This window comes from Arvicanthis niloticus, chromosome 10 (assembly GCF_011762505.2).
Source record: "Arvicanthis niloticus isolate mArvNil1 chromosome 10, mArvNil1.pat.X, whole genome shotgun sequence".
NCBI classification, from domain to species: Eukaryota; Metazoa; Chordata; class Mammalia; order Rodentia; family Muridae; genus Arvicanthis; species Arvicanthis niloticus.
Window position 1 is genome coordinate 66378212 of NC_047667.1, and position 14177 is coordinate 66392388.

At 46.4% G+C, this 14177-nt stretch overlaps 1 non-coding gene across 1 annotated transcript; it reads left to right on the top strand.

Annotated features, from left to right (window-relative positions):
- The first annotated feature begins 3015 nt into the window (after positions 1-3015).
- Positions 3016-3158, top strand: LOC117716724 (small nucleolar RNA SNORA48). The gene has a single exon (XR_004607818.1). It is a non-coding gene; the product is annotated as a small nucleolar RNA SNORA48 (small nucleolar RNA).
- The last annotated feature ends 11019 nt before the right edge of the window (positions 3159-14177 follow it).

A 14177-nucleotide genomic window follows, 5' to 3' on the forward strand; every position in this document is an offset into this window, starting at 1 on the left:
CTGTTGGTTTGTGACTTAACAGCCATAATGAGAGGCACCCTCCTTCAGATCTCTAACTCTGTGACAAGGGAGGAGCTACCCTAAGAAACTAGTGCATTTTATCTGATGTACTTTTTAAAAATTAATTTTTAGTTATACATAATGATACACACATAGATAGATGTGTCTATGTGTGTGTGCATGTGTGTGTGTGTGTCTGTGTGTGTGTGTGCTTGGTTCCTGTTTAATACAATGTTGTAAGTATATCCATAGCAGATAAAAAGAGAATTTTAAAACAATCACCTGGAAGATTCGTAAGCATATAGCCTCTCATTTCATAGGATGATGACAAAAGATAAAACGTGTTTTTAAAAGTTCATCTAACACGACTCAATTAACCATGTTCTTTTCTTCTTCTTCTTCTTCTTTTTTTTTCTTAGACAGGGTCTCACGTAGCCCAGACTAGTGTCAAACTTACTATATCCCCAAGGAATTGAGTTTATGATTGTCCTCCTCTCAAAAATGGGATTACAGTGTGTATACATTACAGCAGGTTTTATGTGGTATGGGGAATGGAACCAGGACTACTCTACCATCTGAGCCACTCCCCTGTTCCCTAGCTAAAATTTTTAAAAGATATGTGCTATTGATTGATTATATGGGGAAAAGAGATTTCTCGTGTCCTAGTGTCTAGATTTCTAGATCCCGAGTTTCTCCTAATGAAATGTTTGCAGGAGTTTGATGAGGTAAAGCTTCGGACTCTTGATAGACAGACACACAAATAACTGTTGGGTAGGCAGTGGGAATGGAGAACACCTTGATCAGAGGAGATGGGGTAGGGAGGTGTGGTGGTTTGAATGTGCTTAGCCCATGGGAAGTGGCACTGTTAGGAGGTGTGGCCTTGTTGGAGGAAGTGTGTCACTGTAGGTGGGCTTTGAGGTCCTCTTCTAATGCTCAAGCACCACACAGTGTGGAAAAAGAGTCTCTTCCTGGCTGTGTTCAGGTCAAGATGAGAACCCTCTCAGCTCCTTCTCCAGCCCCAAGTCTGCCCTGATGATGCCATGTTTCCCATCATTTTGATAATGGACTGAACCTCTGAAACTGTAAGCTAAGAGCTGCCTCGGTCATGGTGTCTCTTTACAGCAATAAAATCCTAACTAAGACAGGGATGCTGACAGAGGATCACAATTCCATGTCCCCTAATAAGCAGAGCAGGTGGCCTGGGATGTGCCTATGGATACCCAAGGTCCAGTTGTCCTCAAGGTTGGCTTTGGATAGAAGCCAGCTTCTCCCAGCAGAGAATTTGTCTTTACTCTTTCCCTCATCCTTTTGCCAGGCCTAGTGCCTTTCTGAGAGTACCACTAACGGTTGCTATTGATCAGAACTAGTTCCCACAGCTCCAAGCCAATCTCCTAGGTGGCTGGAGCAGGACAGATCAAGGTATTGGAGCTGACTCCTCCTTCTCCTGTCTGGTTGTGGCCCACAGACCATGATCGTATCTTTTCATGGGCTCTGGCTGGAATAGTGATGGTCTTGGAGTAGAGCCTTTCCAGAAGGGTCTATATGCTATGATGCTGCCTACCTGTGTGCAGCCACTGGGTGGTGCTGCTGCCCCTGTCTGCAAGTAGTAGGCCGGTTGTGATAGACCTGGTAGTTAAGGCCTTGTGCTTTGGGTGTGGTTGTACTCTTGGGGTTCATTCTTGAACCTATTCCCCGCAAGTCTGTCCAAGCAAGGGAGCCTTGAAATATGCTAGTCAGTCACCTAGCAGAGACTCAGGAATTCTGTTGTTTGCTCTGTCATTTGTAACACAGCGTGGGTAGTTCTAGGACTTTTTGGCGCATCCTCCATTTGTATATTGGCTGAGGATGTGGATTAATTGGCCGAGTGTTTGCCTAGCATTCAAGAGGTCCATACCCAGCACTGCCTAAGCCAGTTGTGATGGTGCCTGCCCATAACACCCTCTGCCATGAAAGCAAAAAAAAAGCATGTAGACGTATGATATCTGCACCTGACTCTTTCAGTTAACATGCTTTGAAACTGGCTGGGGGGGGGGGGTGGTATAGGAGAACCCCCTGACCTTTGTGTTTTTCTCCCTCTCTCCTTCTCAGAGAGTTTGTTTTGGCTCTCAGTTTCTGTGAAGTCACTGTGTGCTCTCCTGGCCCCATGCCTTTTTTTTTTTTTTAAACATTAGTTACAATTTCTGTGGAAAAGGCAGATGGCCTGTACCTGGGAAAAGCCACCCCTTCCAGGAACAGAGGAAGATCTTGGAAAACCATACAAACCAGATCAATCTTGTCACATTTGCCCTCAGCCTCCCTTACTTCTCTACCCAGGTAGAGAACACCTTGTGCACATTGTATACTCACTGGCCAGATACACGGTTGGAGCTGACTGTGCAGGCAGAGTCTGTACTAAGTACTGGTGTGTGTTTCTTCTGTGAGTCTGCCACCCTAGCGTCCCTAGCAGGGATCTCAAGAGCTTTGAGGTGTAGTAGTTCTCAGGCTTGCTCATGCTGCATGACTCAGGTCTGTGTCCCTTGACTTCTACCTGTGTCAGTCTGGGGCTAAGCCGAGTTGCTAGGCAGAGGCCCACATGGAATCACAGTTTACGCAAGTTTGTGGTGACCTGTGCAAACCCACGTTTATCTCCAGTTTGTTTACCTTTTGTTGTTTGTTATTCAAGTTGACACAAATGTCTCCATTTTGATTCCTGTGCCTTTTAGGGTCCTTACTTTTGATGGAGGTTTTTCTGTGAAAACATTGTTGCCCTCTGTCCTGTCCTGAGGGTCTGTTGTCCCTCTGTTGCACCTGTCCTGGGTGCTGTAGAGTGGGAGGGTGAGGGTGGATGACTGACGGGGTCAGCACCAAATCCTTTTAGCCACACTGGATCAACGGAGTTCCGGAAGAGTGTTTCTCTGCTCAGCCCCTGAGTGCTAAGGCAGCATTATTTTGTCAGAAATTTGTACTTTAACGGATTAAAAAAAAAGATGCAAAGATTAAAAAGGAAAATGCAAAATAAAAATAATTTTGATATCCACCCCCTGGTAATGGGCAAAGAGACACTTTGTTGTTGTTGGTAGTCTTACATCAGTCAGAGGCAGAACAGATGGCAGGCCTTTATTCCTCCTAGCTTGATGCCTGGCTTGGTGGCAAAGCTGTTTTATGCCTAGGACACATAAAAATTGAATCAAATCATATCAAATCTAGGCAGTGCAGTGTGGGGGGAGGAAGATAGGCAGAGACCTGTGTTCTACCATGCCACTCAGAGCAGGAAGAGAAAGACGTCCACAGACCTGTCCTTTATCTCACATTTCTAGCCGTAGTCACACAGAGCCCCACCTACCACCACATAGCACTCTATGGGAGGAGGAAGTAAGACCAGAAGACCACCATGCCACCCACAGATCTGCCCTCTAGTGCAAGGCATAGGTGGGCAGAAGACACCTGCTTGCCACCATGCCATGCAGTCCGGACAGAGGATGTCACTCAGGAGCCTACCAGCTATGTGGCCAGTCTGCAGCAGGAACTACCACAGTGTATGAGTCTGTGATGGTCAGATGAGAGAGAAAGAGAGGTGGAACTGGAGACTCAAGGGTGGACAGGAATAGCTTGCTGTGAGTGGCTAGCCCTGCTACCTGTGACCATTGTGAGGTCCCAGGATGAGCCGCCTCTGAGAACCATGCCCTCCATCTATGGCTACACAGCCAGCATAGCCAGTGTCAGTGGTCAGTGTCGTTACCACTACAGAACAGGGGTACATCTTAGTTGGGACAGCCACTGGGGAATCACATGGGTATTCAGGGACTGTGCATAATTGTCCCTGTTCCTCACTGGTGACTGCGATCTCAAGACCTGGCTCCATCTCTCACTGGAGACAACATTTGGGAGAGCAGGCCCTGCATCTTGCCTGGCCAGGATAGCAGAGCTGACCCTGATGTTGGGGGCAGCAGTGAGTCAGTCCCGAGGGGGAGAACATGGGAAAGCTGACCCTGCTGCTTTTCTGCCATGCGGTGTCGTGGATGTGTGGTGATGATGATGACCTCTCACCTGTAGCAATTAGAAGAGCTGGCCCTGGGGTCATGAGAGCAGGGGTTGTCCCTACCCCTTCCAGGCTACAGTACTTGGAAAAGCAGGCGCTGTGCCTCACCTGAGCAGCATACTAGAGCTAACCCTGGTGGTGAGGGTATGAGTGAGTTGGCCTCGAGGATAAGAGGGAGGGAGAGCTGACCCCACCACTCCTTCACTCCCTTACCCCTCAGCACCCAAGGCAGCCAGAAGAGGAGAGCGGGCAGAACAGTGGCTGGCTCTGGAGGCATGGGTGTGGATGAGCTGGCCCTGAGGACACAAGCTCAGGAGAACAGGAGAGCAGGATGATGAGCTTGTGCTGGTGGTGTGGATAACCGAGAGCTGGCAGGCTGGCCAGCTCAGCAGCTAACGAAGCCCTGATCCAGGGTTCTGAGTTGGGACACTCCAAAATCATTATCATCTTCACGACCCAGGGCAACAGCAGGGTAATTGGGAGGAGTCCTAACGAGGATCCAATATTGCTGGTGTGACAGAAGCCAGAGACCTCTAACCAGACCAATGTCTCATTGCAACGGACATTTGCAAGTGAAGATGTGTGAGCAGAGGGATCTACTGTGGGACACACGGTGACATGTTACAGCTTCTGTGAGGAGATATTTTCTATGGTGTGTGTGTGTGTGTATGCGCCCTCTATTTGAGGGGACTTACAAGGGCAAAGGACAGATATGAGGGAGTGGGGAGATGAACAAATCTGGGGTACATGATATGAAAATCACAAAGAATCAATAAAAAGATTACTGGGGGAGGGGGAATAATTTTGAACCCAAAACATTTTTTTTTCTACAGCAATGCCAATGGTTATCTATCAAAGATAATCGAAGGAAAATCAAAGATAAATCTGGTTTTACCAGAAAACCATATTTGAAGAGTAGAGTATTTATTGGCATGGTTTATTTACTTATTTTATTGGATATTTTCTTTATTTACATTTTAAATGTTATTCCTTTTCCTGGTCCCCCCCCCCTTCTGTGAGGGCGTTCCCCCACCCACCCACCCACTTCTGACTCCCCACCCTCACATTTTTGGCATGTTTTTCATGAATCTGATTGTAGATGTTTCCAAGGGAAACCAAAACTAAATAACAAAAGACTGAATAATCACGAGGAAAATCTCTTGACGAATCTTCAGCAACTACAAGAAAATAGTTGTTTTCATGACCTAAAGGTTTTTTTTTTTTTTTTTTTTTTTTTTTTTTTTTTTTTTTAGATTTATCTATATGAGTATGCTGTCTTCAGACTCCCCTGAAGAGGGCATCGGATCACATTACAGATGGTTGTGCCCCACCATGTGGTTGTAGGAATTGAACTCAGGACCTCTGGAACAGTGCTCTTAACAGCCGAGCCATCTCTCCAGCCCTGACCTAAAGGGTTTTTAAGATAACAACAGGCACATTACCTCAGGGCTGTCAGACTTTGGTAAAATTTATGTAAACTTTACCTTGTCTTTTACCTAAACATTTATGTGAATAACTTAGGCTATGTCTCACTATAAAGTAATTGTCACCCTCCAAAACTTTTATTAAAAGTAGATCAACATTAAAAAAAAAACTTCGTTCTGTTAGACTTAGAGAACGAGACTCTGTAGTCTAGTCTTACGTCACTGTAGCAATAGTCAGCTTTTTAGAATATTTTATACTTTGCTCTAATTGTCGCAAAGTTTATACACGTTTCTTTCCCAAGACTCATCCTCTGCCAACTCCTGTGACTTGCTCAGAAGGCATTTTTGAAAAATATCTCCAAAGTTAGAAGATCAGGTTCTGTGTGTGCAAGGCACGCCTGGGTGTGGCACAGGGATTTGGGTGAACCTGCCCCACATGGCGCTGTAGTGGTGGACACATGTCACACATTTATCAAGACCCACAGAACACATAACAAGAGAGTGAGTCCAAGTGTGAATTTGGCCTTTGACGGATGCGCTGATGATGTGTGAGACTCTTGATAAAAGGGAAGGCTTGGGGTTGGGGTTTATGGAAATGTGGGGTTCTGCTATGAGACCCAGACTGAGCTAAAGGCAATGCCCATTTACAAAGGCACAGACTTTCTGATGTCCTCCTGATCTTACAGGTCTCGCTCAACAGTTGCACACAGGCCAACCTTGAGCTACTGGTCCCTCCTTCCTTCCTCTCCCAAGTGCTGGGATTACAGGAAGGAGCACAAACCATACCACTTGAGGCAGTTTTAATACATGGGCTTTGGGGAACATATTCAAAGTGTAGCAGCTGTGCTGGGGGTGGGTCTGAGACGATGGCCTAGAGCAGTCAAGCCAGGAACAGTGGCCTCGAAGCTCTAGGAAAAGCTTGGTGGTTAGGTGAGAACTCAGGGTCCATTGTGAGAAGCAGGTGGGACGCTGTGAGTCACCCCCTCAGGCTTCTTTCTACCCCATGCTAAGGTCTTTGAGGCTTACTATTTACTCAGAAAAGGGAGCCACAGTTTGAGACCCAGTGTGGCCCCCAGCATGTGCCGACAGCTGGTGTGTGTCAAACATGTTAGGATCTTAAGAACTGTGTCCTGCTCTGGCCGTATCTCCCTGTGCCTGTGGTTATTATGAAATAAGGCTCAGCTTGTTATGAGTTGAGTATGAATGCCCTCATAGGCTCGCGTTGACAGCCTGTTCTCAGCTGCTCATCCTTTTTTTGGGAAGTGTTGGAATCTTGAGTAGGTGGGGCCTCGTTTGGAGGAAGCAGGTCATTCTGTGTACGTGCGACAGGGTCATATGTAGCCCAAGCTGAACTTGCTATATAACCAAGGATGACTTTGAATTCTTGACCCTCTGGCCTTGACCACCCAATGTTGAGATGATGTGTGTGCCTAGATTGAAGGGCACCTCTTGTCCCTGGCTTCTTTTATGTGTGCTTTCACAGTGGGTGAGCAGCTTCACTCTAGCGTGCTTCTGTCACAATGCTCCATGTCGCCACAGCCTCATATCAAGGGCCAAGTGATATGAACTTCTGAAGCTGTGTGTCAGAACAGCCTCTTCCACTCTGAGGAATTCCTTCCTCCTCCTCTAGCTCCTCCTCTTCCTTCTCTAACTCTTCCAACTCCTCTCTTCTTCCTCCAGCTCCTCCTCCTTTTCCAGCTTCTCCTCCAGTTTCTCTGCCTTGAGCTCCTGCTCTTCTTTTCTTTTATTTCTTCTTCTCCTCCTTCTTCTTTCATCTGTCGTTTCCTCCTCCTCTTTCTCCTCTTCCTCCTCCTCTTCCAGCTTCTCCTCCAGCTCCTCCTCCTCTTCCAGCTTCTCCTCCAGCTCCTCCTCCTTGAGTTCCTCCTCTTCTTTTTTCTTCTCCATCTTCTCGGTCTTCTTTTTCTTCTCCTTTTCCCTCTTCTCCTTCTTCTTTCTCTTTCTCCATCTTCTCTGTCTTCTTTTTCTTTTCCCTCTCCTCTCCTCCTCCTCCTCCTCTTCCTCCTCCTTTTCCTCCACCTCCTTCTTTTTGACACAGGCTCTTACCACAGCCCAGCTGGCCTTGAACTCTTTATGTAGCTGAAGTGCCCTGAACTCCTGATCCTCTGTCCCCGACCTGAGTGCTAGTATTACCACCACGTGCTACCATACCCAGTTTCTGGGGTTGTTTTCTGTTCTGTGCTGTATTGCATTGATGAAAACTCAAATCCAGGAATGCTTACAGCTGGACAGCTGATCCTGGGAGATGAGAGCCAATGAAAAAGAAGCAGGCTCACTCAAGGGCCAGCACTGTGGAAAGGCCTCTGAGGGCCTGTTAACCTCTTAGCTCGTCTTCCAACTCCACAGCACAAAGGTCTCTTATTCAAAGTAAATGTTACCTTTAGTGAAACTGTTATTTTCTTAATAATTAACACAATTCCTTTGTGCATAGAAACTTTTTGTTAAAAGATATGTCCAGCCTCAAGGTATAATCATCATTAACTGTGAATGAAAATGAGGGAAAAAGAAAAAGGAGGCCGACTCTGAGCAGTGGGATCAGGAGGGAGCACTGTGGTCCCACGAGACCATCTTCCTATGTCTCTCACACACAGCCAATGTGAGACTCACCTTTCCTTTTCCTTGAAATAATAATAAGATACCACATTGCTCACTGATATTTTCAGTGGGAAACAAATTACTTTTAGATCCCACAAAGTGAGGCTGAGATTTTACACCAATGTAGGTGAGAGGTGAGTGATACGCATTGGGGTTTAACGTGTGACATGGGAAGTGCAAGCTGGCATCCTCACATACATGTCCCTGTGGTAACACAAACTAGGAAGGACAGGTCCCTTTAAGCAGCACCTGTCCTGTGACAAGGGCTTTTGTGGGCTGATACTGATGAAGCTGTCACACCCATACTGAGAGTTGGGGCTGATACCTAAAGGGCTGGGAAGCAGATTAAGAGCCAAGTGAAGACTCTGAAGAGGACTTCTCAAGTGTTGGGTTATATAGTTCCGGGGGGTGGGGAATAGAAGCTTGTCTAACATGCAGGAGGCCATGGTTTTGATCCTCAGCACCACACACAGGAGACATGATGGTGCATGGTGGTGGAGGCAGGAAGATCAGAAATTCAGCGTCATCTTTAGCTATATAGCCAGTTTGAAGCTATCATGGTCTAGAGAACCTTTCTCAAAGAGGGAGAAGGAGAAGTAGAAGAAGGAAGAAGAGGAAGAGGAGGAGGAGGAGGAGGAGGAGAAGGAGGAGAAGGAGGAGAAGGAGAAAAGGAGGAGAAAAGGAGGAGGAAGAGGAGGAGGAAGAGAAAAGGAGAAAAGGAGGAGGAGGAGGAGGAGGAGGAGAAGGAGGAGAAGGAGAAAAGGAGGAGAAAAGGAGGAGGAAGAGGAGGAGGAAGAGAAAAGGAGAAAAGGAGGAGGAGGAGGAGGAGGAGGAGAAGGAGGAGAAGGAGAAAAGGAGGAGAAAAGGAGTAGGAAGAGGAGGAGGAAGAGAAAAGGAGAAAAGGAGGAGGAGGAGGAGGAGGAGGAGAAGGAGAAGGAAAGAAAAAGAAGAAGAAGAAGAGGAAGAGGAAGAGGAAAAAGAAGAAGAGGAAGAAGAGGAGGAAGAGGAGAGGAGGAAGAAGAAGAAGAGGAGGAAAAAGAAGAGGAAGAGGAAAAGGAAGAAGAAGGAAAGGAGAAGAAGACAACCACCACCCTAGTGACTCCTGGGAATGGCCCATGGGCTACCTGTTCCCTAAGTGACTAGCTATCAAACATAGCTGATGTGTTGCTTGCACAGGCAAGGAGAACGTGCCTTGAGAGAATTTAAGGCCGGGTTTGGTCTCGAGGCTCTGTGATGACTGGATAAGACCATAATGCAGCAGATTGGGATCGGTAAACACAGAGCAGTCAAAGTTTTAGATTATTAATTAACCTTATTTTTTGACAATTTCATGCATACATATTATATAATAATTGCATATATATATATGATGCATTTTGATTATACCCTAACCCCCTCTTATCTCCCTTTGTCAGTCCCTCCCCTCCTAACAGGCCTCCCTCCTGTTTTGATGTCCTATTATGATTTTTGTCAGCTACTAAGTTTAATCAAGGTTGCCCACATGGACATGGCATGGGTGTGGAGCTCTGGACTTGAGCATGGTATACTCAGAAGAAAGCTACACCACTAAAGACAATGGCCTGTCCTCCCCTCAGCAACCATCAGCAGCCAACAATTCCTCTATGATCCATCCCATATGATGCCTGAATGTTGATGGGTCCAGTCCTGTGCAGGCCCCGTGCACACAGCTGCTGCCACCAAGAGTCAATAGGAACAGGTAGCCATGTCACACCCAGAAAATGGTGTTTCACAGCCATCTGTCCCATCCTCTGGCTCTTACATTCTCTCTGCTCCATTTTGCACTGTGTGCCCTGAACCTTGGAGGAGACAGGAGTGCCTCATTTAAGGCTGAACATTTATCAGTCACTTATTTCTTTCACTGACTAGTTATGAGTCTTTACCTTACACATTACCCGCTCCAGAGAAACTTCTTTCACTAAGAATGAGACCAGCACTAATCTATGGCCTATAAAGAAGGAGGCTTGACAGCATGTTTATTTAAAAAAAACCCACAGTAGCAGGTTCCATGCTAGGGCTCACGACCTCCCTAGCCATGAGCTTCAGACCAGCTTTACAATTACTAGGCATGAATTCCCTCCTGTGGACTAGGCTTCAAATCCAATCAGAAAGTGGTTGGTTACCTTTACGATAGTCCTGCCACTGCTAACACACTGGTGAGCACATCTTGCCTGGCCAAGTGTTGTAACTCGCAGGATCCATAGCTAGACAGGACCACTGGTGGCTTTTCCTCTACAGCACTGTACACAGCACCTTCTGGCACTATGAAAGCTAGCCAGCAGGGAGGGAGTCTCTAGATCTGTTGTGGCTTGATTTTTCTATGCCCAGTATACAAGTGTGTGGTATCTTCAGCAACAGAATCTTCCCTTCTGATATAGTTCTGGTGGGCAGCACAAGCAACGGGAACAACCGGTGTTGTTTGGCGGACTTTGGGGTTTTCCAGAATGCTAACTCATAGGGAGGTATCCTATACCTATGCTGAAGGTTCCGATCTTCAGGAGTGACAGTTGTTCGGCGCTTCCCACTGGAAAGTTGAGCATTTGAAAATGGGCTTGCAACATTGATCTTCCTGGACAAGAGTATCCTGCTAGGAAAAAAAAAGCATGCTGATAGAGATGGTGGAGCTTTAATGGCATACTCATGAATATGGCACGCTGCAGGGGTGTGGATGGTTTCATTCTCAGACCTACTTTTTGAGCCCTTCCTTATACATTCTGGGGAAAAGCCTCATTAAGAAAGAGATTCCTTCTGTTGAGTGTGGGGCAGCACATCTGTTAGAGCTCAGAAGACAAAGGTGAACGGATGGTAAGTTAGAGGCCAACCCAGATGACAGATATAGCAAGAGTCTGTTTCAAACAAACCATAAAACCAACACAACAACAAAATAAAGCAAGGGGCTGAAGAAATGGGCAGTGTTGCTAAGTGGTTAAGGTAATTGTTACTATCTATCTAATCTATCTATCTATCTATCTATCTATCTATCTATCCATCCATCCATCCATCCATCTACTGTAGGTGCCTTCAGACACACTAGAAGAAGGCATGGGATCCCATTATCGATGGTTGTAAGTTACCCTGTGGTTGCTGGGAATTGAACTCAAAACCTCTGGAAGAGCAGTCAGTGCTCCTAACCTCTGAGCCATCTCTCCAGCCCCACTTGTTACTCTTGAAGAGGATCTGCATTTGATTCCCAGCACCCATAGTAGCCTATAACCACCTGTAACTCCAATTCCAGGGAATCTGATGCCCTCTTCTGACCTTTGCATACACCAGGCATGCATGTGGTGAACATACATACATACATACATGTGTTGGGGTTTTGTCTTTTACAGTCTATTGTAATCCTAAGTGCAGCCCCAAGACCTAGAGTCTGTGCATAGCCTCTGGGACCTTGCCCCCAAGTTAATTCTGATTGGTGAAAAAAGATGCCGGCAGTTAATAGCTGGGCAGAAGAGACATAGGTGGGGTTGAGTTTTCCCTGGCTTAGAGAGAGGAACCATAAGGAAAGGAGAGAGAAGAGGAAGAAGCTACCATGGAAGAAGAGGAACTTGCAGGAGGGAGAGAGAGAGGTAGGAATACAGAGAATGTTGCCCTATGGACTGGCCAATTGGAGCTAAGAGCAGCCCAGATGAAACATAGTAAATAGTAAGTAGTAAGTCAGTGTTATTGATAGGGAAATGGATTTTAACAGCATGGAGGGTAGGCAGCTGCCCAGCTCTAGTGCTGCTGTCTTAGGGTTTTACCGCTGTAAACAGACACCATGACCAAGGCAAGTCTTATAAGGACAACCTTTAATTGGGACTGGCTTACAGGTTCAGAGGTTCAGTCCATTATAATCAAGGCAGAAACACGGCGGCATCCAGGCAGGCATGGTGCAGGAGGAGCTGAGAGTTCTACATCGTCATCTGAAGGCTGGTAGCAGAATACTAACTCCCAGACAACTAGGGTGAAGGTATTAAGCTCACGCCCACAGTGACACACCTATTCCAACAAGATCTTACCTACTCCAACAAGGCCACACCTTCTAATAGTGCCACTTCCTGGGCCAAGCATATACAAACTACCACAGCAGCCTAGGGCATATTTAAAAATATAAATACTGTGTGTGTCTTTCATCCAGGAACATAAATGGTTAAAGGTGGGGGAAGAAACCCTGCTTGGAGGTGGGTGAAAACTCTTTTCTTTTAAAAGCAATTTCTAGGGGTACTTATTTTATGTACACGGGTATTTTGCCTACATGTATGTGTACCATGTGTATGTAGTGCCCTCAGGATTTTTAATATTTTCTACTACATACATGTATGCAAAATACTCATACATGTAAAGTAAAATAAATAATAAAAGGTTTCGGGGATCTGAAGAGCACTTACTATTTTGGCAGAGGGTCTGGGTTTGACTCCCAGCACACACAGTATGGCTCACAATCAATTGTTACTTTGGTTTCAGGGAACCCGATACCCCGAGGGCACTACATGCACACGGTACACGTATATGTAGGTAAAATACCCGTGTATATAAAATAAGTGACCTAGACATTGCTTTTAAAAGAAAAGAGTTTTCATCTACCTCCAAGCAGATTTTGTCTTTGCCCAGTCTTGTCTCCATGCTTCAGAAAAGGAGTCTCTGTGTCTTGTCTCCTCACTGTGAAGGGGAAACCTCACCTCTCCGTGAGTATCAGTGGCTTGGTTCTGATTGGTACACCGGTGTCAATTCTGTTATTGGGGTAAGCGATTCCTTTCTGATGGGGTTTGGAGCCCATGTCATATGTAGGAATTCATGATGTCTGGTTCTGTAAACTTGTCAAAGTCCTGTGACTGAGGAGGTCACAGGTCCTAGTGGGGAATTGACAGCTGCTGTTTTGCTAAGTGGATACGGTGCACCTACTGAATTGCCTTATACATATATGTTTATCCTCACAGATCTGTGCTGTTGCTGCTTGATTACTGCAGAGACTCATAACTGGTCAAAATGCTGACACAGGGGGTGAATATGATAAAATATATTATACACACGCGAGACCATAGTGTGCTGCTGTGGGCGGTTTGTGCTTGTGGATTGGCACATGACCTCGTCAGGACTCAGACCTCACATTGGTCCACTTCATACACAGGCGTGGTCAGAGCCTTCCTGCTGACTTGCACAGACAGGGCCTCCAAGGAGAGACGAGCCATATGCATCCTCTGTCTCTCTGTCATTGGGGCTGGCAGGCTTAGTTGGTCTCTCTTCCTCCTCCTCGTCCTCCCCTTCCTTTTCTTTTAAATATGGCACAACTTCTTACTATGTAACTCAAGCTGACTTCCAAATCACCATCCTCACATCCCCGTGTCCTGGGAGTTCAGAAGGCAGCCACACCTAACTTTTGACATGCTCTGAAGTCATTGGGATCTGGAGGTAGGAGAATTGAATTTCCCCCCAAGCTTCCAGAGTCCAGCATCCTTTACCAGGGGAGCCCCATGTTTGGGAGAGTTGGTTTTTTGCTGAGTGCACATGTCCTCTTGTTCCCCCAGCACTTGACATCATTCACCACCCTGCTCAGTGCCCAGGGAGGCCCACCTGAATGTCCTATGACAGTCTACAAATGGGAAGCACCATCTAGGGGTGATGAGGAAGATGGGAAGTCATGTGTTTGTTCCCCCAGCTCTCCCTGAGGACCTGAGTAGGTGACTGCTTCCTCTAGGGACAGTTAGAGATCCTGTCATGTGGCATACTCCAGGCTTTCTGTCCCTGGGGCACACTTCTGTCCTCTTGTTTCTACAGGCCTCTGTGTGGAAGGAGCTGGAGCTGACTGCAGACACTGCACAGTTGTTTGGACTTCCACATATCTGGCTTAGACTTTTGTAAGCTACACTCCCTTAAAACTGTTAAATCTTAAAAGTCGTGTGTGTGCCTCCCCCCCCCCCCCACACCCTATAGCCCCTGGTTGCTCTAAAACTTGCTCTGTAGACAAGGCTGTCTTTGAACTCAGAGCTCTACCTGCCTCTGCCTTCCAAGTGCTGGGATTAAAGGAGTATGCCAACACCACCTGGCCTGAGAAGTTTTGAATTTTCCTCTTTTTATTACTGTTTCAGGGTATTAGGTTAAGGTTGTGATGCTTGCATGGTAGC